This window comes from Vombatus ursinus, unplaced genomic scaffold (assembly GCF_900497805.2).
Source record: "Vombatus ursinus unplaced genomic scaffold, bare-nosed wombat genome assembly UNPS02014807.1, whole genome shotgun sequence".
NCBI classification, from domain to species: Eukaryota; Metazoa; Chordata; class Mammalia; order Diprotodontia; family Vombatidae; genus Vombatus; species Vombatus ursinus.
In genome coordinates, this window is record NW_020954585.1 from 19,119,724 (window position 1) to 19,147,567 (window position 27,844).

Here is a 27,844-nt window from a genome sequence, read left to right on the forward strand (position 1 = left end):
TAGATTTTGAACAAATTATTTCCAGATCTTTCCCATATAGTTCTGTATTCATTGTAAGTGCTTTTATGTTGAAATGTGTAGTTTTAGAAATTGGGGGGAAAATAAGCAATGAGACATATTCAAACCACATTTGAGAACAAGTTTTTAAATATAGATGAAGGACAAATTGAAATCAATTCTGTGATTGTCTATCTAACTGACACAATCTTCTTCTACCCCCTTTAAAATAAGTTTCTATGGCACAGATAATTTGTGCTCATTTTGAATATGTTTTATTCCAATAAAGCTACGTAATTGTACAGAATTTTAATTCTGCATATGTTTATGCAAAAAAATTACAAAGATCAAATTGGAAAACTGTTTCTTAAAGCCAGGATGTATTATTTAGTTTCTCTTGACTCAATGTTGTATTTCAAAAACTTAGAAGGTCAAAAGTTATCTTTCAAATAGATATTTTATTTGATCAATTTAGTTTAATTTAAAAAGTATTTTAAAAAACTTTCCAAATATCACATTTAAGAAATTGCTGTTACTTCCACCATGGTAATCAACAATCAAAAAGATTTTTTTTTTTAATCTTTAGGACTTTCTTTACAGATAAGATTAATCTTTTGTGCAAAGATATCTCAAAACTACTTAGAGTTCAACCACAAAGATATCCCACAACTTTTAACTGTTCATGGTTGGATAGGATCCTGACTATGAACAAATGTTAAATCATTTATTTTTATCCAAGACACTACTAGGAGTCTGGTAGGTGGCTTAGTGGATAAAGCACTAGACCTGGAGTCTGGAACCCCTGAGTTCAAATGTGACCTCTGACACTTACTAACTGTGAGACCCCGGGCAAGTCACTTAACCTCTGTTTGCCTTAATCCACTGGAGAAGGAAAGGGCAAACCACTCCAGTATCCTTACCAAGAAAATCTCATGACAGTATGGTCCATGGGGTCACAAAGAGTCAGAAATGAGTAAACTGAACAATGACAAAGGCACTACCAAATTACTTTTAGAAATCATAATATACAATTTTAGATTATACAACAAATTATTAACTGGTATGAAAAATCAAACTTGGGAGATGAAAGAATAAAGTAATGATATTCTTCCCACCTCCCACCCCCATCACAAACATACAAAAATTTACACAACCAAATGAGTGTTTTAAGTAGTGACAATGAAGATGTGTTTATTCCAGTGACTGCCACTGCTAAAAACATTTCTGTATTTCCTCTTTTGGGAATAACTTCGAGACTACTAGAAAACAAATCTCATTATTTTGTAGTCACACTTTGCAGTCCTAAATGTACATGTTACTAAACTTGAGTTCCTATTATAGTCAGCAGACGGCTATTTTGAAAATCCAAGTCCAATCTCAAAGATATGTAGGAATACCCTCAAAACATTTTTAAGATTTACATAATGTTTTAAGCACCAGAAGCATCATTGAAATTAAATGAAGCATGCTTTCCCCTCAGAATTCTAAGGTTGTATTTTTTAGCTGGATAATTTCTAATATGTTAGCTTAAAAAAAAATCAGTCACATTATTTTATATTTACATTTCATATAATGCACAAAAGCCCAAGTTAATCTTATTCTTGTAAGATAATAAAGTATGTCAAAAAATGATCAGACTTAATGTTTGCTTTCAGAACTATTGCCAAATATATCTATGAGTACAACCTCTATGTTTTCCATTTACATTTCATTAATAATTATCAAAATATATAATTCTACATGAACATAATTTTGGAAAGAATGTTATTTAGAGGAGAAATAATTAAAAATTTAGAAAAAAATTAACATTTTAATTTTTACTTAGTATAATTAAGATATAATAATTGACAAATAAGGGGTTACATTTATTAAAAAGTTACAGGGTAGTTTTTCAATCATGAATAAAGATGAAATGTTTAAGAAGTGCTTCAATGAATAATAAATGTAAAAACAAATGTCACTTTAGTTAGCTAAACATCACAAGGGAAGTAAGATTAAAGGAGAAGGCAAGCAGATTGTATAATTCTATATAATTCCATTTAAATGTACTACTGCTTGATTTTATGGAGAGTATATCACATTGTATAGTTAAAGAACAAGTTTCATGTATTATCTTTTTAAAACTATGGGAAATGTTTTGTTTCAAGTGGTACCTTGCCCTATATCATGTTCGCTTCTTAGTCCTTCACATCCTATCACCTATGTAACTCAGTAGCTTTCCTCTCGTAGGCACAAGGAAGAACAATGTAATAAATTTATCCCCAAAATAGGAGAGCACAGAATAGACACAAAAGGATAGAAAAGAAAGGGAAGAAATAAATATAAAATAAAGAAGGAAAAATGCATAGTTTAAGCTTTTATTTATACCAAAAGGAAAAAAGGAATAAAAATATTAAAAACTGTTCAACTTCCTCGACTGAAGATATGACACTTTTAAAATTAATTTTAAAAAAGTTTTATGTAAGTTTATAGTCTATATTTATCATTTTCATATATTACCTAAGACTGAGATATATATTGTCATGAAGCAACCTAAGACTAGAAATGAATTTAGGTGGTAGCTAGATGGTTCAGTGGACAGAGTATCAGGTCTGGAGTCAAGAAGACGCATCTTCCTGAGTCCAAATCCAGCCTCAGACACTTAATAGCTGTGTGACCCTGTGCAAATCACATCAACCTATTAGCCTCAGCTTCCTTATCTGTAAAATGAGCTGGAGAAGGAAATGGCAAACTACTCCAGTATCTTTGCCAAGAAAACCCCAAATGAGGTCATGAAGAGTCGGACATGACTAAAAAAAGACTGAACAAGAACAATCATGTTATGAAAACAGAAGAAAGTAACAGAACATTTTATGTGTAGCATTTATGCCACAGAGTGCTTAAATGCTACCACGCAGGGAGCAGTATCAAAATTAGGATGTTATACTTAAAATCACTCCTATTTTTCCTTTGTTGCTTTAAAAACAAAAACTTCAACAATATTAACTGTAAACATAGTACTTCCAGAGTCTGAAATACCTTAAAAATACTTTCTATCAAGTTCTACATAAAAGATATTTAGCTACACAATAGTAGCAGTTCTTAACATCTATCTGCTTAAAAATGAGCACTGTAGAGTCTTTGGCTTGATTTCAGTAGTATATGTGCTTTCAGATTGGTCAATCCTGATTTTTCCATCTCAACAAAACACTTCCATCTGTCACTGCAAGAGCATCTGCTGGAAAAATAATATTGCCAATTCTTTAAAGTACAATTCCTTGGTAAAATATCTTTATTAATGCTTTTTCATCTGCATTCTATCTACAGAAACGAATGTCTGTCTACATAACTCTGGGGAGCTGTAATGCATTCTTTCTCTAAGCTGCTGAACATTAATATCAAAATAAGTCAGGACCTTAAGAAATACTTGCCATTACTTTCCAATTTGTTGTTGTTGTGGTGGTTTTTCTTAAAGACAACTTTTTAAAATACGTAACGATCAGGTTAAAAGTCAGCAGGAATATTCAAAAGAAAGTGACATGAACCGTAAAGAGCTGGGGGGAAAAAAGATTAGGTCCAAGTAAAATCATAGTTCAACCAAATACTTGACAAAAACCGTCAAAAGGCACAAAATTAATAGAATGTTTTAAAATGTACTTAGTTGTTTCTCAAATGATGAGCACCCAGCTTGTTTCCAGTTCCTTATCACAAGAAAAAGAGCTGACATAGTCTCGTGCATACATGCCCTTTCCTTCTCAGTTTAGTAACTTTTTTCAAGTTATAAAATTGTTTTCCAGAATGGTTAGACCAGTTCACAATTTCACCCACAGTGTCATTCTTCCTATAGCCACTACAATAATTACTATGTTCCTTTTTTGTCACCTTGTTCAATCTTAAAAGTTGCTTTAGCTTACATTTCTCTTCTTAGTAATATGAAGCCACACACACACACACACGACTCTCTTTCTTTTGAAAACTACCTGTTGACATCCTTTAACAATTTATCAACTAGCAAAGAATCGCTATGGCTTTATATAGTTTTATCTATTACCTATTTATCTTGGATATCAGACTTTTAATATCAGATAAATGTGTTTTTCCAGTTAACTCTATTCCTGCTAAATCTAACCACGTTGATTCTAATTGTATGAAAACTTTTCAATTTTATGTTGTCAAAATTATTCACTTTATCTCCAGTGACCTTTTCTATTCACTGCCTGATCAAGAATTCTACCCCTCTCCGTAACTGTAAAAGACATCTTCTTCTCTGATCCTCTTCTGGTTTATGTTTATGATATTTAACATCTAGGTTATGTATCCATGTGGAGTTTATGGTGATATGGTTGCAAGGTCTTGGTCTACATTTATTTTCTGCCAGATTGCACATCGGTTTTCACAGTAAGTTCTGTCTGAGTAATTGGAATCTTTATGTTTGCTGAACATAATGCTACTATGTTTGGTTGCTTCTAGGTCTTAAGTACCTAATTTGTTGTACTAATGATCTTTTATATTTTTAGCCAGTACCAAAGAGTTTTAAAGATCACTGCTTTGCAGTATGTTTTGAGATCTGATCCTGTTAGGTCCCAATTTCTTCCATCATTTGCCTTGAAATATTTGACCCTTTCTTCCTCTAGACAGATTTTTAAAATTATTTGTTTAGTTCCATAAAATAACCCTTTGTAAATTTTATTGGTATTGACACAGAATGTTTAAATTAATTTATGTAGCAGTATTGGCATTTTAGCATGTTAGTAAAACCCAACCATGTGCAGGTAATTTTCCTCTTTCCTTCATTCTATAGAGTATTTTGTATTACTATTCATATAACTCCTGTGTGCATGTCTTGGGAGCACTTTCAGATATTTTACACATTTAGTAGTTACTTTGAATGGAATTGTTCTTCTCTTGCTGAGATTTGTTGTAAATACACAGATAAGCTGATAAATTTGGGGGGTTTATTTTCTATCCTACTTTTAATGAAGTAACAGTTTCAATGAATTTTTGGTGCAATCTCTAAAATACTCCAGGTAAACTACCACTTCATCCAAAAAAGCAAAAATAAAACATGTTTCATCATTACCTGTACCTAGTCATCATTTTTAGAACTATATCAAATAATAATAGTGTATGAGTACACCTGTAAATAAGTATACTAATTACCTTGACTTGCTTAAGCTCCCCCCATTATCCGGGTAACTGAGAAGAACTGTATAATGACTGTCTGTATTAACTAAGACACAGAGTGGTTGGACATATCAACAATCCTTTGCAGTGACTGAGAGTAAACCCAACTGGACATGCAAAAAATCAGCAACTCTGAAACCAGTTAAGACTTTACCAGCTTTGAAACAGACCCTGAGCCATTTGGTGATTTATGGACCTTCAAGAGATATCCTTATCTTCAAAGACTCTCCTAACTGTTGGTTAAGGGGCTCTCGGACACATCTATTTTTTGGAGACATCCCTGTCTGTGCGCAAGCCTTGAACTAAGGACTACTTATTACCAAGACCGCCTTCTAATTTGTGTATCAAAGTGCCACAGCTCTGACATCTGGAATTCCTCACTCCTCTCCTGCCCTTGGGGATGGGACTTACTGACTTATTCCTTTCTAAGCCCACCTTTCCCCCAAATTCCTTACTTTCCTTTGTTTAAAAAGCATATAAACTTGGGGCAGCTAGGTGGCACGGTGGCTAGAGTACCAGCCCTGGAGTCAGGAGGACCTGAGTTCAAATCCGGCCTCAGACCAAACACTTGACACTTACTACCTAAGTGACCCTGGGCAAGTCACCTAATCCCAATTGCCTCACCAAAAAAAAAAGTATATAAACTCTCCCCAGCCATTACTTCGTGTTCTGGTCAGCACAGGCTGGATAGTTCCCTTGAACATGGTTTTTTTTTTTTTCTTTCCTTCCTTGCTTAATAAAAACCCTTCTTTAATTTCAGAGGCATCATCTTCCTCTAGCTTTCTTCTTCCCTTTAAGGAAAAAGGGGATTAAATCTTGAGAACTGGCCTTTATGTTCTCTGAGTATCTTCCCCTTTGGGTGAAAAAGATATCCAAATTCTCTGAAGAGAACAGTCTGCCCTGTTTTACAAAGAGTTACAAGGAACATCCTTATCTTACTCCTTATGTTGCTAAAAAGGCCTCTAGCATTCTCCACTATAGAAAATGCAAACTCTTGGTTTTGGATCAATACTATTTATCATTTTGATTAAAGACCCATTTTGAGTAAAAGACACTTTTAATGTTTTAACATAACAGGTATAATGTCAAAAGCTTTTCCTGCATCTATTGATACAACAGTATGAATTTTGTTGTTTGGGATTATAATATAGTCTACACATTTCCTAATATTGAAATTACAATGTAATTCCTGGTATAAATCCAACTAAGTCAAAATCTTTTTAGTGTTGCTATAGACTCTTTGATGATATTTTATTCATTATTTTTGCAGCAAGAAGTTTTGGAGATAGTCATCTCTAATTTTTTTTCTCCAATTTACCTCTACCTGGTTTAAGTATCAGGATCATATATGAATCATAAATGGAGTTTGATAGAATTGTTTCTTTCCCTATTTTTGTAAACAATTTATATACTATTGGATTTAACTGTTCTTTGAACTTTTGATGGAATTTATTTGTAAATCTATTTCCTTTTCTGAGCCTAGGTCATTTAATTTCCCTGATTTTTCTGTTAATCTGAATTTTATATTTTTGCATATATTTATGCATTTATCTAAATTGTTATATTGACACATAATTGGATAATAGTCTATAATAATTTCCTTAATTTACCCTTCATTAGTTTCGAGTTTGCCTTTTTTCAATTTTGTTATTAGCAATTTGATTTCCTTCTCTTTTTAGCAGACTGGCTAAAAGTTTAAATGTCTTATTATTTTTTTTATCCCAGTTCTATGTTTTATGGATCAGTTGACTAGTTTTTGTGGGGGGTTTTTCTGTTCAACTTTTTTATTTATTTTGATTTATTTCACTTACTTTTCTAGTTTTTTTTTTTTAGGTGTATGACCAATTCATCACTCTATTCCTTTTCTTTCTTGTTGATGAAAATACTTACAACACATAAATTTCTTCTTCAGGGATACTATGGCTACACTAAAAAGTTTTGATAAAAGTTTTGAATCAGTTGCTAATTATTTTGATTAAATTATTTACATTATTTATACCTGGTCCCATATATTTTTGAAAATTAAATGATTCAGTCTCCATTTCAGTTTTAATCCTTTATTTAAATGCCCTTTACAATTATTTTTGTATTGTGTTAAAGTAAGCAGTTTAAAATGTGCATTAAATATTTTCTTTTTTGGGCAATTATTTATGTAGAAGATCTGAGCTCAAATCCTGATCTCTGGTTCTTATTCTTTATTTCTCTTGAATTTTGTTTTGCCTGTCACTATTCTTTCCCCAACTCTATCATTCTTAAACATCCCCTTTCCCTTTCCCTGCTTCCACTAGTTTCTCTGTTTAGTTTAATGTATTTTTACCCCCAAAATCATTTTGTTGTCAATCTTCCCTTGGTACAACTGAGATAACAGGGGACTCCCCAAACTTTTCTTCAAACAAAGAGGAAATCTGGAACAAAATAGAAAAGAGTTAAAAGTAAAATAAAGTATGAAGGGAGGAGAAAAAAAAATCCTTGCAATTTAGTTTAAGAGTACATAAGAATCTTTCATACCAAAGTCAGTAGCCTATAAAATGTACTCATATGAACACCTGACATTTTTTTACATCAAGTAAAAAAAAAAAAAGTCATTGAAAGTCCTCACAAGTGCAAAAGAAATGTACAAACTTTGGGTAGCACTGTATAATGATCTGATTCATAAAATCATGTAACTGGAAAGAACCTTGCAGATTACCTAGTCCAACCCCTCATTTTATTAATGAGGAAACGGGGGCACGGAGCAGTAATAATAACTAATAATAGTAGTAATAACTGGCATTCATATTGTACTTTAAGGTTTGTAAAGTGCTTTACAAATATCTCATTTTATCTTCAAAAAATCCCTGGGAGGTAGGTATTATTATTGCCCTCCCCATTTAAGAAATGTAGAATCTTGAGGGAGACAGAGGTTAAATAACTTGCTCAGGGTCACAGAGCTCCTAAGTGTCTGAGCCCAGATTTGAACTTGGGTCTGCCTGACGCAGGTCAGGTTACAAACTGCACCATCCATTGCACCAATTAGACATGCCCAAGATCATTCATGCACTAAGTAGCAGAAACAAGACCTAACTCATCAATTCTTTGTAGCTTTTGACAATGTTGATCACATCCTACTCTTAGATTCCCTCTATTCTCTTAGACTTTGTGGCTCTGCTTTCTTAGTTCTCCCTATATATAATCTTTCTTTTAGTGCTCTCAAGAATTTCCATGGGAGGGGCAACTAGGTGGCGCAGTCTATAGAGCACCAGCCCTGAAGTCAGAAGGACCCGAGTTCAAATGCGACCTCAAATCAAACACTTGACACTTACTAGCTGTGTGACCCTGAGCAAGTCACTTATCCCCAATTGCCTAAAAAAAATAATAATAATTTCCATGGGTACAATACTCATCTCTATGAAGATGATTCTTTGGACTGCAAACTCAACATGAGATACCAGTGTGATGTGGCAGCCAAAAGCTAGTGCCATTGGGCTGCACTAAGAGAAGCATAGCATCCTGGAATAAGGAGGCAAGAGTCCCACTGTACTCTACCATTGTTTGACATTATCTGGAGTACTGTGTCCACCTTTGGTCTCAATTTAGGGAGGACTCTGATAAGTAGAAGAGTGTCCAAAGGAGGGCAATCAGTATGGTGAAGGGCTTTGAGTCCATTTCATATGAAAATAAGTTAAAGGACTGGGCATGGAGAAGAGAAGGCTCAAGGGAGACAATGCTAGCTGTCTTCAAGTACTTGATATTTGTCACGTGGAGGGATTAGAACTGTTCTATTTGTCTTCAAAGGGCAGAACCAGGTACAATAGGAAGTTACAAAAAGGCAGATTTGGGTTTGATGTCAGGAAAAACCTCCTAAGTGTCCAAAAGCAGAATGGGGTGTTTTGGAGGGCTTCAAGGAGAAAATTGACAACTTCTCGGTAGGAATGGAGAGAATCCATGGAGAGGTTGATCCACATTGTCAAAAGCTACAGAGGATATCTGAGTTTGTTACAGTGGGGATTTCTGTTGTGTATGGACAGGACTAGATGGCTGTTCAAATCCTTTCCACCTTTCAAATTCTGGCACTCGAGGCTCTATCTGAGGCCTTTCCCAATCCACTAATTCTTTGTGCTCTCTCTCACCCCTTGAAATTACTTTGTATCTACTAGTTGGTGGCTAGAATGTCTGGTTTTTTATTTTTCTATTTCCAATACCTATCACAGTACCTTGCATATAGTAAGTACTTAATAAATACTTGTTGAAATGTATCAAGCTAATAAGTATAAAAAACCTAAAGCTCCTTTAATGAAATATTTTGTAAATATAATGTATTACCTACCACCAGAAAGTACTTAAATAGTTTCTACCTCCAGACATATCTGGTACTTTATGCAAATGAAAACATTAATGCTACCAAACTGGACAAAATGGTATGATTACACTTCTGCAAAATTGTATCAATTTCAGTGTTCAATCAATTTCAATACCTAAACTTCACTACTATAAGTGTCAAAGAAATTTTAAAATGAACTAAAGCTAAATAATATTAGAGAAGTTAATTACTACAGAAGAAACAAAATTATTTAAGAATATAATTACAATCGATTAAAAATTGTGAAAATTTCTAAGTAGTAGAATGTTTTAGTTTTGTTTTTGTCCAGATTTGTTATTTCATTGGAGTGTAACATTTAAGTGAGGACTTTCCCACTGCCAATTAAGAATGACCAGTGTCCCACAACTAAGTCTTAGAATTGACTGGTGTAGTAGGAAGAAAATCTACCAGATTCCTCTTTCATGTGGACTGGGCTAGTTCCCTTCCTTGAAAGGTACTAATACTGTCTTTGATACTTAATTGGCTCAAACAACTAAAGGATCAAGCCATTGAGTTATTTCCTAGTCCCCTAATTACAAAGAGCCACAAGGAACAGTAGCTCCTATCTGATTCTTGATCTGAGGACCACCCAAGAGGACCACCATGTGGGCAACACAGAGACGGTTAATTCAGCAAAATTTGCATGCTGTCACCCATGAATATCTTTCCTCTGCTATAGCTAAATAAGCCTCTTTGAGGGTAGAGATTGTCTTGCTTGTATTTGTATACTCGGCAATTAGCACACTGCCTGGCACATAATAAGTACTTAATAAATGGTAGTGTACATAGCCTCAAAATCCTAAAAAGTAAATTTACATTATTACATCCTCTGCACCTAAAAACAGATTTTAGATGTTTTATGTTGTTGCTAGAGTTGGTTTAAGTAAATTTAAATGATGCAAATATACTGGCAGAGTTGGAAGGAAAAAATATGAAACTATAATACTTTTTAAGCTCTGTCTACTATCAGTTTGCCAACAGATACACACACAAACACATATGAAACACTACAAGAACATTCTTTCAGACTTTTAGATCCTGTCCTTTAGAATGTGCAGAAAAATAAAGATGCAAAGAAGTAAGGCAGGGGTCTTCAAAGGAGTTGTGCAGATTATTAATTTAAAGACAACTTTCATATCGATATCTAGTTGCCTAAAATGCATTTAGGAAGTGGGCAGGGTATATATCCTGAATAAAATTTTAACAAATACATCAATACCATTATATTCAAATGCCAGAGTAAATGAAATATGTATTTCATTTTACATCTTCAGACGATGAAATCTCCAGTTATGAATCTAAAGACAGAAATAAATAACAGTGAAGTCATTTTAGGAGACAACTTGGTGTGACAGAGAAAATACTCAACTATCAATCAGGATACCTGGGTTCAAGCACTTGCTTGCTACTTAACTGCTATGTGAATTTGGGCCTTCATTTCTCTATCTGTTAAATGAAGAGGTTAAGGGCAGCTAGGTGGCACAGGCCCTAGAGTCAGGAGAACCTGAGTTCAAATACGACCGATACGTACTAGCTGTGTGACCTCGGGCAAGTCACTTAACCCCGAATGCCTCACCCAAAAATAAAGTAAATAAAATAAATAAAATTGTCATTATGTTTATTTAAAAAAAAAACAAAACTTCCTTTCCAACCTGGTCCCAGGCAGGATGGTTCCCACAAAGAAAGGTAGAGAGAAAAAGAAGGGATGTGCTGCCATCAATGAGGTGGTCACCAGAGAGTATACCATCAACATTCACAAGAGGATTCATGGAGTAGGCTTCAAAAAGTGAGCTCCTCAGGCTCTAAAGGAAATCCGAAAATTTGTCATGAAAGAAATGGGAACTCCAGATGTAGGCACTGACACCAGACTCAACAGAGCTGTTTGGGCCAAAGGAACAAGGAATGTCCCATACCGTATCCAAGTGCGTTTGTCTAGGAAATGCAATGAGGATGAAGATTCACCAAACAAGCTGTATACGTTGGTTACTTACGTGCCTGTCACCACTTTCAAAAGTTTACAGACAGTCAATGTGGATGAAAACTAAATTGAACTTCATTTAAATAAAGTTATAAAATCTCAAAAAAAAAAATGAGGAGGTTAGACTAGATGATCACTAAGATCCTTTCTAGTTCTCATTTTCTGGGATTCCATAATTACAATATAGCATTGTCTTACAAAAAAAATGAAAATAAAACTTAACATATGCATATGCCTTTAAATTTGATAGGAAATATAATTTCATCTTGTTGATATGTACAATTTCTTATAGGCTCTTACAATGCAATAACTATGTATGTCTATAGATGATTCACTGGTCCTTAATGTATGGCCATAGCCATACTATGTGTGATGGTGCATGCATTTTTGCTATCTTTAAAATATGACACTGATACACATAAAATGTTTTCTTATCAACCATAGCTGAGAAAAAGACAGCTAAAGATAGTACTACATGTTATGTACTATGCATGTATACCTCATGTATAAACATATAATTTCATATTTGTAGACCACTAGTTATTCTCTAGGCCTTACTTAGATTTCATTTATTTCAATAAAATACCCAAATTCTAAGTAATCATAAAAATTCAATAATTTTTGTATTTGTTAATGTATATTTCTGAGGGTCATTCCATACATCTCCCATAGTAAAATTTATTTCAGTAATTTCTAATCACTGACTTTTGGAGAGGCCAAAGAAGTATTTCAAAGGGTCCCACAATCCTGTAGATTAACATATCTCATACATACTTATTTTAAATTATATAGCACTAGATTAATAACAAATTCCATCAAAGTTGTTACTGAAATCACAGTAGCTTTTTCTGTTATTTTCTCAATCAATAGATACTAATAAAACTGCTATTCTGTGGGAATCTGCCAACATTTTTGACATTAAAAAGGGGTTCTTATATCTTAAATTAAGACGCATACAATGAAAATGAGATCCCTTAAAGTTTTGCTATGATAAAATCTATTATCCAAAATGGCTGAGGAACAGGATGTTCTATCAAATTAAATATACTAGCAAACTAAGGATTAGTATATTTGATATACTGTGCCATACACAAATTAAAAATTTTTCAAAAAGTGAGAATATAGTGAAACATTTTACACCAAAATTCTTCTGAACATAATTTAATCTTTGATGACTCAGAAAACACTTCAAATAGCCATGAGCTGCTTCAGATGTCTTATCACTGCACAGTACTGTTGGTTAAAAAGCTGTAAAAGGCAGAATTGAATCTGTACAGAATCTGTGATATACATACCAGGATCAAGATAGATTCTAGCTTGTTTTCAAAACAGGAGAAAAGAAAAAATGGGCTCTGAGAAACCAAATCTTGTTACAAAGTCTAAGAACTAAAGCTAATAAACATTATAGGACCTATAGTTGGAAGAGAATTTAGACTAATCTAAATTCCTCACTTTGCAAATGAGGAAAATAGGCTCAAAGAGAAGTAAAATGTCTCCGAAATTACTGTTAATAAGTAACAAAGCTAGGATGCAGTCCTAGCTCCAATTCTCTAACTTCAAGTCTGGTGGTCATTCCAATATACCACACTGCCTCTAATCATTCCTCAGGCACTTAATTAGTTCCTACCAGTCTATACTTAGATACAATTCTACAACTCTGACTACAGTACTTGGTTTCCAAATCCATAGCAGATTAATAGCAATGAATTAGAAAGCTGAAGAGTGGTTCCTAGAGGTGAGCAGAGTAGCTGGAAAGAGCAGACAATGGTTTGATAACAGAGATACAGAAAACACATAATAATCTAAATACTAGGGTTATTTGGCAGAGGGCAAGAAGCCTTCATGCAACTAAATAATAGGTAATCATAATCGAAGACAGTATTAAAACTAATGTTCCTAATAATGACTCCTAGTCATCAAAAAAAGATCAAACTATGTTCAGTGTACTATCTAAGGAAGCAGAGAAGTATATAATTCATTTTTTTAAAGTTTCTGTACTCAACGGTTTAAAAAAAATTTTTTGAGTTTTCACATCTAAAGGGTGAATACACAGCTATGAAAAAAATTCAATTAACCAGTGTCTGATTCTCAAAAATTTAAAGACAGCTGAGGTGCAAATGTACTTGTTAGGTTTCTTCCTCCCATTAAAATTGAATATAGGAGACAAAAATTCAATCACCTGAACTTTCCAATTGCTTGGAATCTATGTAAACAGGAGTTCACTGTCTAATGCTCTTAGAAAAATAATGACATTTCTATACTAGTAATAATCGACAGTTGGCAAACTATGGTAAGCAAGTATTAACTAATATAAGATATAATTAAGAGGTGAAATAAAAATTCCTTTTAGAATACCACTTCAGTATTTGATGTGTGATTATGATAAATGGAAATTGTAATAAAAATAGTGGGTCTTTTTTTTCTAATTTTATTCTATCTTTTCTCTGTACTATTGCCAGGACTAAATATTAATAATTTATAAATGTTCCCCTGTTTTTAAAGGTTTCTTAAAATTATACTGTTCAATATTAATATTAGATATAAATGTCCAGTACTCCAAGAACTATGAGAAATACTCTATATTTTGACGGATCATAGATCTTATGTGGTTACCATTTTCCCATAAAACCTCCAAAGGGAATCTACCTAACATGCTGGCAGCTTTCCTCTCCATTTCCTGATATTACACGAATACCAGTAGATTATGGAGGCTCTACATCAGTTACCCATTGTTTTCACTACATGATCAGCCCACCTCCTTTTCCAGTAATATAACATGCTGATGATCTCATTTCCAAAGTCCTACCCTAAATATGAAGTTTCTGGATTATTTATTAGTTTATTATGGACCACATGTCAAAGATCTGTAATTTCATCAGTATTAAGTGTTCCCTCCACCTATGCAGAGCTCAACCCTTCTATGCAAACAGTAGTCTCTGAGAGCAGATATGGCAAAATACTGATCATTTTATGACTACACCGTAGACAAGCCTATATCAACTTAGATAGACTAATCTTTAGATAACAAATATACTGTTGTCCAATTGTCCAATATCCACCACATTGTAAGCCTTTCTACCTAGTAGGACTTGCCAGAGGTTGGACTCCAATGATATAACTTAAAAGAATTCGGTTTATGAGGTATCCAATCAGAACTTTGGTGGAGGCCGTTTGGCTCAGGACTTCAGAGGTCATCTGGTCCAAATACCCTATTTTATGGATAAGGAAACTGAAGCCCAGGGAGGATGACTTGCCCAAGGTTACTCCAAATAGTATCACAGGCAGCGTTTGAACCCAAGTCTTCTGTCTCCAGAGCCAAAGTGTTTTCCACTGTAACATAAAGATTCTTTAATATTTGAACACAACTTATATTTACAAACTATATCAAGAGAAATGTCTCCCTTTAAGAGGCAGTTAAATGGCATAGTGGATAAAGTACAAGACTTGGAGTCAGAGCACCTTGGTTCAACACACCTCTTGACACTTACTAGTTATGTCTCCCTAGGCAAGTCATTTAACCTCTCAGAGCCTCAGTTTCTCACTTGTAAAATGAGTAGTGCTGGTCTCCATAGCCTCTGCCATGAATCTACTATGTCTGTAGGGCTCTTTTGGGGGGTGGGGGGGCAGGGACCAATGACAGGAAGGCTAAAGCCACTGGAAAAGGAATTAGTTGCTACAGCTTCCACTGACACAACAATCCAATAAAATTTTTAATTTTAATTAAAAATTACAATTGCTGCTTGAAGCACCTCAGCATTTGATCTTGATCCCAAGTACCTCATGTACTCATACAACAGAAATTGCTACTTTTCAACCATAATATTATGCTACTATTTAAAGCTGAGATTTCCAAAGCACAAAAACCAACAGAAGCTTGCCACTGACTGAAATCCTTCCAGGAACATCCCAAACCTACGGTCTTCAATAAGGCCTATCGTCAATAAGACAAAGTACATGGCCAGAAAGGGTGGCAACACGGCATTACCTGTTAAAGGCATTGCTATCTCAGGCGGACGCAGGGGGCTTGGGAGGCAGGCTGGGGGGTCGGGGTGTCAGGATGAAGGACAAGCTTAAAGGGGAAGGTGGGGATGAGGGAAGGGATGCTGGGGAGGGGGGGAGGGACTGATGGAGAAGGCAGCCCAGGGAGGGAGGATGCAAGCCGTGTGGCTGTGGGGGAGGTAAACTGAGGCGGCTCCGAGTGAGAAAGGGGGAGCAGACGGGGGGGGGGGAAGAGAGGAGGAGGGGAGTGCCTAATTATTGAGCGTGTCCCCATTTAACTTGGTATGAAAGCAGGATTTAACTAAAGAGGTCATAAGGCAACAAATCTAGAAATGCACGGGATCTAATCTAGCTGGAGTCTATCTAGCCCATCCCCCTCATTTCACAGAGGAAGAAACTGAGGCCCAGGAAGGCTTGGCAACTCGCCCAAGGTCCCAAGGAATTAAAGGCGGCATTTGAACTCCGGCCCCGGAAGCCTCCTGTTGCACCACCCGCTCCGCCGCCTCCCTTCGGGTCACTTATCCTAACAGATGGCCATACACTTTGGAAATCACGTTACGAAATCGTGCCCAAGCAAGGCCAGCTGCGCCTCTTGGCGAGGGAAGGTTTGGGGCGGGGGGAGCCCGGGGACCCGGCCCCGGGCATCCCGAGGAGGAGAGGGCTGAGGGAGGATCCCATCCAGCCTCGGGCGAAGGGGCCTGCTGCGCTTCCTTCCACACATCACCAGGCCCGCCCCGGGTGCGGACAGGGGCACAGCAGAGGCCGGAGACGGCTGGGGATCAACAGCGAGGAGGCGGCGGCTGATTACCTGCGCCCTAGCCGGGGCCGGGGGCCGCAGTCTCCTCACGCGGTTCCCACGGGCTCCGTCGCTCTGACGTCATCCGAGCGCGCCGGCCGCCCCGTGCTCAGGACATGCCCACCGCTCGTGACGCGGCCGCTGTCCCCGCCCCCCGGCTCATTCATTCGCAGCTGTTGCCTCGCTCTGGTTCCCCGGATCTGTGCCTACTCCAGCTCAGGGGCCTTCAACATTCCAGTACTTGTGAATGGGGCTTACAGCGGACGAAGAAGAGAAATAGCAAAGATAAATAAATCATATATAAGGTTCATAAAGTGCTGTATGGATTTGGTCCTTACAACAACAGGAGAATGGGTGTTGCTGTGCTTCCACACATCAGCGGGTCCCTCCCTGGCTGCGGAGAGGAGCACGGCATATTATCCCCATTTTACAGATGAGGAAACTGAGTCTGTCTGAGTTTAAGTGATTTGACCGAGAAATCTGGTAAGTGCCTGAGGCAGAATTTGAACTTAATCTTTCCCACGTCCGAGCCCTGTGCTCTTGTCCATTGCAACCACCTACCTTCCTTACTTTATTTCCCGGCTCAAAAATCTGGTCTTCCACATTCTGATAGCAACTTATATTTTTGGATTTGTTTCATTTACATTGACATGCATTTCATTTATTTCCCTTCACCTTTGTGTTTCAGTCAAAGTAGCCTAAAATAAAGATTGTATCTACCATTTCTGCGCTTCGGGATGTACTCCCTCCCTCACCTCAGTCTCTTAAAAAATGCTGATTTCTTTCAGGTGCCACCTCTTATTAGAATAAATTATTCTAATAAATTTTCTAAGAGCATTAATTGTTTGTGCTCCTTCTCTTTCCCGAAATTAATTTGTATTTGCTTAGCTTTCTAAATATTATATCCCTCCGTAGAATGTGAGCTCCTTGAAGGCAGGTATCTCCAGAGCCTAGCACGGTGCTTTGCAACTTTTGGGGGGGCCAGGCAATGGGGTTAAGGGATTTGCCCAGGGTCACACAGCTACTAAGTGTTACGTGTCTGAGGCCGAATTTGAACTCAGGTCCTCCCAAATCCAGGGCGGGTGCTCTATCCATTGCCCCACCTAGCTGCCCCCTTTGCTACTTTTTTTAAACCAGACCTGTGATATTTGTGTGGGAAACCCCAGGTTGAGAAACTCAAGCAATACAGATCCCACCTGTTCCACAATTTATTACCTTAGAGAATTGTCTGGGGGTATTAAGAAATTGTGGTTTGCCTACATCCCATAATCATTACGTGTCAAATTCCAGACCTATATCCAGTTCTTTTTGACTCAGGGTTACTATCTATCCACCTTAACACAATAAAATGCAAATGTTGTTGAAACAAAGCAATTGAAATGCTGCAAAATTACAATGGCCATACAACCCCACAGAAGAGATATGAGAAGGCATTTTCCCCACTTGTTTGCAGGCATGGGATACCTGTATATCAGAAGTTTTTAATGTATTGGTTTTCAGAAGTTTTTTCCCCTTCATTTTTATTCTTTAACATAAGGAATTGAACTAGCCCAAATGGCAAAAGAGGTCCAAAAAGCCAATGAGGAGAAGAATGCCCTAAAAAGCAAAATTGACCAAATGGAGAATAGAGCAATTGGAAGCTAGTGACTTTATGAGAAATCAAGACACTGTAAAACAAATCCAAAAGAATGAAAAATTAGAAAACAGTGTGAAATATCTCATTGGGAAAACAACTGACCTGGAAAATAGATCCAGGACAGATCATTTAAAAATTATTGGACTATCTGAAAGCCATGATTAAAAAAAGAGCCTAAACCTAAGGAATTGAAGAGAGAGGGAAGAGATACATTGGGGAAATGTAGGTGATATAAAAACAAAAAATATCAATAAAGGTTTATTTTAATTTTTTTAATTGAATAAAAGAGGTCCCTGCCTTTCTTTACAACCTAGGTTACATTTCTTCTGATTTTTCTACTATGCTCTAGAAACCTCTTCATCCTGGAAGATAATTTCAGCCTTGGAATTGACACCACTAAGTAATTTCAGCCCCTGGGGCCTGAATGGATGGCTTATCCCAGAAACTACATTTAAGGAAGGTGCCAGGGCCAGTCATTTCTTCATCACTCACCAGCTGCACTCCTTATAACTTCTCAATTATATGCCCCAGACTGAGTACCTTCCTCCTAACTCCACCTCCTTTTCAATTTCCTTTTATCTGTTGCGTTGCCTGTTAAAATATAAGCTCCTTGAGAGCAGGGATTATCTTTCTTTTTGCTTGTATTTGTATGTCTTGTGTTTAGCACAGTGCCTGGCACATAGTAAGTGCATAATAAATGCTTGTTGACTGACCCAATAGATACTAATGATCTCCCATTCTCTTCATGTCAAAACCCTTTGACATCATCTCTCACTCTCCTTTCCCCATCTCACAGAGATAATCCTCTTTGCTAAGATATATGTGGTGTTCTCTCTCTCTGTCTGTCTCTCTCTCTGTCTCTTTCTGTCTCTCTCTCTGTCTCTCTGTCTCTCTCTCTCTCCCCCTCTCCCCCCCTTCCCTCTCTGCTTCTCTCTTCCCCTTCCTCCCCCCTCCAGTATACTGAGTTGTATACATAACCAATATACAATTCTGCCTCCCAATGTGAGTGAAAGCAGAGATAACAAAGCAGCTGCTACTACTGGGGCTGCCACTTGGAGCAGCTAGGTGGCACAGTGGATAGAGCACCAGCCCTGGAGTCAGGAGGACCTGAGTTCAAATGTGACCTCAGATACTTGACACTTACTAGCTATTCGACCCTGGGAAAGTCATGTAACCCCGATTGCCTAGCAAAAAAAAGAAAAAGAAAGAATGCCCTCTACCATTCTGCATTTCAGCTCTTCATTTTAAATACTATTTGCCATAGTAAAGAAAGGTCTACATATTCCTATACTTTTTAATTTTTTGTAGCATAAATGAGTGCTTTTTTGTCAGAAGCTTTTATTGCTTCTATTGATAAGAAAGTGACTTTTAGAAATCAGTATGGTCTATTATGTTTATAGTTTTCCTAATATTAAACAAAAACAGCATTCCTGTTATAAATTCAACATTTTATTCAATATTTCTGCATCAATTTTCACTAGAGATTTTAGTCTATACTTTATCTTTCCTGGTTTTAGGATAACAGAACCATATTTGTGTCATAGAAGGTATTTAGTAAGATGCCTTCACTCCTTATTTTTACAAAGAAATTGTGGAATATGGGAGTCAATTTGTCTTTAAATGTTTAAAAGACTGCTTGTAGCTCCATCTAGTTCTGAAGGTTTTCCTCACTTTGGATGTTCATTTATGCATAGTTTGATTTTTTTTTCTGAGATTGGGCTGTTTTAATTATTTGTTTTTATAGTGTTAGCCTGGGTGTTTTACTTTTTTTTTTGTAAATATTCTGCTATTTCTTTTAAGTTATCAGTTTTGTTGGTATACAATTGAACAAAATAGTGTCTAATAATTTTCTTTATTTCTTCTTAACCTGCTATGAATTTTTTCCAATTTTAAATATGGCAATTTGGATTTCCTGTCTTTTAAAAACCATTTAACTAATGGTTAGTCTATTTTATTAGTATTTTTTCAAAGAACCAGATCCTAGATTTATTGAACAATTCAACTTTTTTCAATTTTCCCTTTGATTTTTAGAAATTCTCTTTTTTGTGTTTAATTGGAATATTTTATTTATTGGGTTTTTTTAGTTGCATGACCAATTCATTGATCTCTCCTTTCTCTTTTGTTGATGAAAGTGCTAAAAGATATGGATTTTTCCCTAAGAACTGCATCCCAAATGTTTTAATATGTTGAATTATAGTTGTCATTTTCTTTGATGAAACTACCTATTATTTCTATTATTGTTTGACTCAGATATTCCTCAGGATTAAATTATTCAGTCTCCATATAAGTTTCAGTCCCTTCTTCAAATGCCTTTTATTATAATTGTTTAGGTATTGGGACCAGTAAATTATGCATTATACATATCAGCTTTTCTGCAATTTTTTTTTATGCCCTGTCATATGACTAATTTTTGTAAAGGTGCCATATACACCTAAAAATTATGTGTACTCAATTTTATTACCATTCAGCAATCACTAGAGATATAGCATATCAAACTTTTCTAAAGCACTCTTCAGGTGCTTACCTTCTTTCTTGTTTTTTAGATTTTTCTAGGTCTGCAAAGAACATATGGGGACCCCAACTCTGACAGTTTTGCCATTTATTTCTCCCTATAATTCAATTACCTTTTCCTTCAGGTACTGAGATACTATTCCACTTGTTGCATGCTTATTAATTGTTCATATTTTTTCATCATCTATGATGCTTTTAAACATGACAGTTTACCTGCTTATCTCTTTTAAACATCTCTATTTTCACTGTTTCCTTGTCTGATAGTCCTGGTGGGGAGGCCTAATTTTTAAAATTTGCTTGTAACATAGTGAATTCTACTCCATTCCTCATTTTAATTCTGTGTACATCTTTGTGTTTCAGATGTGTTTGTTGGACATATTGCTAGATAGTGCTTTTGTGAGCAGATTGTGGGTGAAGTACTGTGAAGGAACACAAACACTCAAAGGATCATAAGCCAGGCAGTTTCTTAATCATAAACATGTAAGTGTGAGACTCCCCAGTTCTGTAGTCCCATGGGCACATGAATAGGCTCAGGAATGCAGTGAGAGGCATACCCAAATTGAGAGTGAGATCTGTAAGTCTCTGCCCTCATATCTGATTATTGTTATGGGACATACTCACAGGGACTGAATTGGGGGGTGGGAATCATAGGGGCAGTCAATCAGTGTGTGTTCTGGACTTCAACTCTCCACCCTCTCAGCTTTTTATCAACCACTGTGATTTTGATTGTGATTAGGAAAGTGTATTAATCTTACATATGTAGATAAGAAGTTTGCTAAACTCCAAGTATGAGCCTTGCATTCCCTGCCTAAATGTAGTTATTGGGTACACAGGAACTTCCCAATACATGAGCTGGTCAGTAAGTGGTCAAACATGAAATCATTTCTGTTAGCTAGAGCCTAGCTGGCCTAGCGATAGGCCATTTCTCACAGTTTTATAATCTATTCTGCTGTGGATCTATTCTGCTCCGTTTTGGGGGCAAATTCATCCCCTTTATTGCAGTTATGATTATTAGTTGTATATTTCCCTCCATAATATATTCTTTTACTTTTTCTTCTCTTTGTCCCCTATACCTCTTTTACAAAGGAGGAATATGATCAACTATAGTAATCGATGAATTAAGTTGTCTATTCCCATTCTTTCCCTCCTCTCTTCAGATAGCCCTGACCTTTATCGTTGGTTTTTATATTTTATTTCTCCCATTTTAACCTCCCCTTGATGATCTACTTCCAAAGTTTTAAAAGTTTTATTTGTGACTATTTCCTACCCTACTGTACCCTCCTGAAACCTCTCTTCCCTATTCCTGTCCCCACCTTCTCTCAGTTGAGTTTACTGTATTTCTACACCAAAATCTCTCTGTGTGTATATGTGTATGTTCAACCCTCTTTTGTCTAGTTTAGATAGTAATGAGGTTCATGACATACCTGGTCCCTAAACTTTTCCTCTCTGTTTGTATACTCTTTTTCTGGCACATTCGGATTTTGAGAAATAGTGTTTCTCTCTCTTCTTCCTTGTTTCTTCTTTAATATATTCCTTTCCTCATCCTTTTTCTTTTCTCTCTTAAAAAGAATAAAGTCATATGCTGGCCCTGAGGTCCAATCTAACTTTGATGCTGGGATAATTTTGCCCAGACCTGGCCCTAAGAGTGAGTGTGGTAATGAAGCAACTGAACTTTTTCTCTCATACATTTCTGTTCATCCTAGTTTCAGAATATTTGATATCTTCAAGTCAGAAGAAAGTAGCATCAATGATACTACCAATTAATAATACACATGCAAGAATGACATTGTCCCATTAATTCTAGCACAGTTAAATATGAATGTAGTTCATTTTTTTGGATGATTTGTCAAGTTATAAGTAAGCCGTGCCAAATGTGTAGCTACATTCATAAATGATTACAACATTTTATATTTCTCATCTTCAGCCTATATGATTGGCAGACTACCGTGAAGCAACTTTAAGATTAACATAAATTATATTTTGTGCATTTAACTTAATTTTTAAAATAGACATAAATTTTGTATCTTTTTCCTAAGCAGATTGATTCTAATGAGAACATACAGTTTCCTTTCCAAGTTCTTCATAAATTTGCAAATTATTTTTCTTAGACATGGTAGGGGTGATTGCAGTTAGCTTAAGTGTATAACTTTAGCTCAAGCTATGCAGACTCTCCAAAAACAGTAAATAATTTGTCTCATTTTTGTTGTCATGCTCTTCAGTGATTCCTAACTTGAGCTTCTATTGAGCAAAAATTGAAGGGTATACTGAGTTGTATATTGGGTACATACTCTGACCTCCCAATGTTCCAAAATAACATCAGAATGCCATTGCATGTGGATCAGTTAATCCTTTTCAAAGAAACAAGTAAGCTGAACTTGATGGGGAGAGGTAAATGAGATATAACTTTGACTTGAGGGTGTTGCGCTGACTCTAGGCCAGTGGGTCCTTAACAGACCCACTTTTTTAGTTGAAGAATTAAATAGAAGGATGTCTCTATGGGAATTTAATTCAGTTGGGCTCATCATGCTGGGACTATGCCAGCAAACGCAAGCTTTGGAAGGTTCTAGAGTTGAAAAGACTTCAAGTACAGGCCCAAGTAATGGAGTGTCTATGCCCATAGTTTAAGGGTCAGCCTGATGAAATTGAGAGAGATTTATCACTGCTGACTTAAGACAGATGAAAAAATTTCCCCAGCAATTCATGAAGATGAATAATAGCAGATTAATAATAATAGCTAACATTCATATAGCACTTTAAAGTTTGCAGAGCACCTTATATACATCATGTCATTTGACCCTTGTACTAACTCTATAAAGTAGATACTATCAATCTCATCTTACAGATGAGGAAATTGAGACTTAGAGACTTGAATTTACCCATAGTCACACATAGCTAGTAAGTGTCAGAGGCACAATTCAAACTCAGCTTTCTCCTAATGTCAAGGCCCCCAGGTGTGCTCTTCCCATCTCACCAAGCTGCCTCCTTGTATACACTCAAAGTGTTGAAGTTTCAACTCAAGGGCAGAACTGAAGGTTTGATCTCCTTGAAAAGCCTTGAAGCAGTAATGCTTATGTGAGTAGATCATTGATTAGGTGTTAAATTTCGATATGGATAGTTGTATAGTGGAGAGAAGATTATATCTTGCTTCAAAACTGCTGTTATCGACAGGGCTATGTGTGTGACCTTAGGCAAGTTGCTCATTTCTGATCTTCATATATCTTCATCTGTGAAATGATACAGTTGGACTAGATCTGAGATGTCAAACATAGGGCCTGCAAGCCCCAACACTTCTGAGTGTAGCCTGAACCTAATTAAAATGTAATTGGGAAATATTTAACAAAACAAATAAAAATACAATAAAAAAAGATAACATTACATATTTAAACTAAGTCAATATGTGACCTGAAAGGATCTTTATATATAAATTAGTGGCCTCATTTTTATTTGAGTTTGATACCACTTGACTAGATGATCTCTAACGTCCCTTCCAGGGAACCAAAGGAAATCTTAGGATTCATAGCAAATTGCAAAAATGGGACATATTGCATAAAAGAACTTTTAAAAATTTGCTTATAACTAAACAAAGAGCTGGTATGCCAGGTGGCACTTTAGGCATATGCTTGGGCATTGGCCAACTGGTGGATTTCAAAGTCCTTCTATTAGTGACAATCCTCTGGTTCCACCATTGCCCCTGATGTTATAGCTCTGGTATTCCCTACCTTCTCTTGGCTTCTGAGTTGTCATTAGGTTGCCTAATGTTCTATAGGCTCTCTTCTCAAGAAAAAGGGATAGGAGGAAGACTTAGCTTTGCCCACACTTCATATAAACTATACTAGACAATATCTGACTTTATACTTGTTATCTTTGCTTACCAGAGTAAGCAAACACACCATAATACAGAGAAAAGAAACACTTCTGAAGGCAATTCCACATACCATGGTGACCGCTATACAAACGAAGGATATTCAAGGCAAGTATATTGATTAATATCATTGTTGGCTCTCTTGTCCTCTCCCTCCACATTCTCTCACTGCTTTCACAAATAATTTGTCACAATCCCTTCTGTGGGGTCACGAATGGAGAAAAAGCCATAAAAACTTAAACTCTGTGAAAGGTAGAAGCTCAGACATGATGACCTGTTAGAAATCATAACTTAGATAACTGAATCAGAATTTAGAGACTGAGTCAAAACTTAAGATACTATGCCTATGAAAGCATAATAAGAATATCGTGACCTTTACATAATCAATACACAAACTTAGGTTTGGGCATGACATTGGCTTAACACCTAAGCTCATTACTAAGCAGAAAACCAAAAATATCCACCAATCAGTAGTGATGCACTCTATAGCTCCTCTTCCCTTTGTCTGTTTTCTAAAATTACCACGTGGATTTTTGGGGTTCTTTGTGGGGATCCACCAAACTGTCTGACTGCCACACCAGACCGAAGATTGCTCCCGTTTTGTAAGTATTCATAATGATTGATTAAACTACTAATTATAATCAATCTGGAGATACTTAGCCTCCTTGTTATCAAAAGAACACCCCCATGGTTATGGGGAAGATACAGGGTTCCCCAGCTAGGGGAATTCCAGACCTTACACCTTCCTAATGTCCTAGCACTCTCAATCTGACCTTGCATCCAGCACCCTCTGCCACATAAACTAGTAATCTGCTACCTCCTGATGTCTCTGAATACCATTGCAGATTTTCAATGAGTCATTCATTCCCTTCTCCAGCTGCCCTAGCAGTAGTGAGAACTGCAGAGGAAAATTTCCTACACATGGGTCAGCATTTGGTCCTCTCTCATGTTCAAAGTCCTGGAAGTGTCCTAGTCCCCTGAGAGTTAGGTCACATACATTTAGATTAGGACCCCATGAAAGGAGTATTACATCCCCAGGAAATGCTGAATAAACTAAGAATTATATCTTGGTCACACCTGGATAAGATTAAGGGACTGAAGATGGAGTACCTAAGTGTGAAATGGAGTCAATAAGGCTTATTAGGAGAGAAATTTTAATGGTGGCTTTTACATAAAAAACAACTTTCAATATATTTGGTATTCCCTGAGTAGAAGAAACATAGGTCCAAAATGGCAAGGTTTTGCTGTGTCCATTAATAATCCTTAATCCAGATTCTCCTCACCTGTAAATTTATGGAGTATTCTCAATAGCACTGTATAGTAGTCATCATGACGTGAGGAAGTGTGTTCAGGGGTGCTTCTTCTGTACGTGTTATGATGTGTTTGCTAATGTATCATAAGATAGGGATTCTTTCATCAGAGAACCAAGGTTAAATGTAAAATGCCTATTCAGCAGTCCTGCAAAATGCATAGTATCTTAATATTTTAAAATATCAACCTCTCAAGAGTGTATATCAGTAGTTATATATTTTTATTGCTGCTTTCTTTTCTTTCAATGTGTTCTTGTGAATCTTTTGTGTAGAGGAAATAAATAGCTGTCCTATACCTGTTCTTCACTTTATATTGAGTACCTTTATACTTCTTCATTTTGGAAAGACTCTAAACAGGAGGCAAATCTAAAGTTTAATTTATTCTCCATGGGGCTCCATGATAAGGACCCAGCCAAAGAGTCAGAGATGAGACGAGTTTTAACCCTCTCTTTGGAGGTCAAACTGCCCTCAGATTTGACCTTAGCTAGTATGCATGGATCAGGAGGTGAGTGAGACAGACTCCTTAGTGGAGAGGGAGGGAGCAAGAGCTCCCACTGACCCAGCGTCAATTTTTTAATTGCTACACAAAAAAAACCCCTTATTTTGATTCAGTTAAAACATTACTGACTAAATATCAGTGAGATATAGAAATTGTTTTTCTATTAGTTGGGATGGAAAAGGTATTATATTTCCTTTACACTTTTAGTTTCTTTTATAGCTGCCCATTCAAAACAAAACAATTTGATAATTTTCCATCTCAAATTAATGAACATACTTGGTCTCATTTATTAGGTTAAACAAATCTATAATTTTCCCTGGATTTTTTAACCTTACTTAAGAATCTGAAAATGAATGAATATCAGATATAATTCATGAAATTTCTGTTTCCCTTTCCCCCAACTAACAGCCACACTGAAATTTTCCAAGCAACATTAAAATCTATGAAGTTTAAAGAACTGTCAAATTGACAGTTCTTTTCTTTGTTTCCTCATATTTGCATATTATATAGAGGTTTTATTAATTCATCAGATAGTTCTATAAAAGGATTAATAGAAATCATAGGACTTGGGGCTCAGAGGGATCTTAGAGTTCATTTAGTCAAATTCCCTCACATTGTCAATAAAGGAACTAAGAGAAGTGAAGTAAATTACTTATGATCACGTGTAAGTAGTCAGAATTGGGACCAGGACCTAGGTCTCTGGACTCCTAGGCCATTGCTCTGTTTAGTATATCATGATTCCATTTGCTACACAGGGCTGGAGGTCCAGTTGGTCAATCATTGCATATTTGCCAGTTGGTAAACAGAGTTAGGGTAATTTTTCATGTAATTTTTTTATATAGGTCCTGTTAGACCTTTTATAGCCTAACAGTATAGCTGCTACAGACAGCTAGTTTACAATAAGTACTTGGCAAAACTTGAAAGCAAATGGTAAATGACATAAACAATAACAAAATGTGATTATATATTGCCAAATACTATACATCTGGGAAGACAAATAAAACTTATTAAACAAACAACAAATAGTAAGAAATACCAAATAAATTAACCATAAAAATACAGAGCTGGATCTCATCAAATCACAGCTGAATAAAAATTTTTAAAACTGTTTAGGATTATAATAGAGAGGGGATCCCCAGGCAGGAGGTCTGGAGTTGGTTTCATATCAAGCATTAATTCATTCTATAATACTAATTAAGTCACCTAACTTTGTGCTTGAATTTTCCTATCTATAAAAGAATAGTATATATCTTTGTAATGATATACAAAATAATTACAACAATATAAATGGGAATAAAACAGGGCCAGCATTCAATGATATGTAATTCCGGTTACCCAGAAGCTTGGCCGCAGAGAAGAGTTAAGAAACTGTACCTCCACTAATACATTGTTGGTGGAGTTGTGAAATGATCCGACCATTTTGGAGAGAGCCATTTGGAACTATGTCCAAAGGGCTATAAAACTGTGCTTACCCTTTGACCCAGCAATACTGCTTCTAGGTCTGTATCCCAAACAGATCATAAAAATGGGAAAAGGACCCACATGTACAAACATATTTGTAGCAGCTGTTTCTGTGGTGGCAACGAATTGGAATTTGAGGGGATGCCCATCAATTGGGGAATGGCTGATCAAGTTGGGCTATATGAATGTAATGTAATACTATTGTGCTATAAGAATTGATGAACAGACAGATTTCAAAAAAAACCTGAAAAGATTTGTATGGACTGATGCTGAGTGAAAGGAGCAGAGCCAGG

The 27,844-nt window shown here is 36.2% G+C and overlaps 1 protein-coding gene and 1 pseudogene across 8 annotated transcripts in view; one reads left to right on the forward strand and one right to left on the reverse strand.

Moving 5' to 3' along the window:
• The window catches only part of AOPEP (aminopeptidase O (putative)), a 568,440-nt gene that overhangs the window by 479,272 nt on the left and 61,324 nt on the right, over positions 1-27,844 (reverse strand). Inside the window, exon 1 of one of the 8 annotated variants that reach the window (XM_027874401.1) lies at positions 16,285-16,337. The exons of the other annotated variants lie outside the window; for them this stretch is intronic. The gene's annotated coding sequence lies outside the window, so the exon portion shown is untranslated. Of the gene's footprint in view, positions 1-16,284; positions 16,338-27,844 lie in introns of those variants that run through there. 8 annotated transcript variants of the gene reach the window in all.
• Positions 11,167-11,544, forward strand: LOC114051995 (annotated as a pseudogene).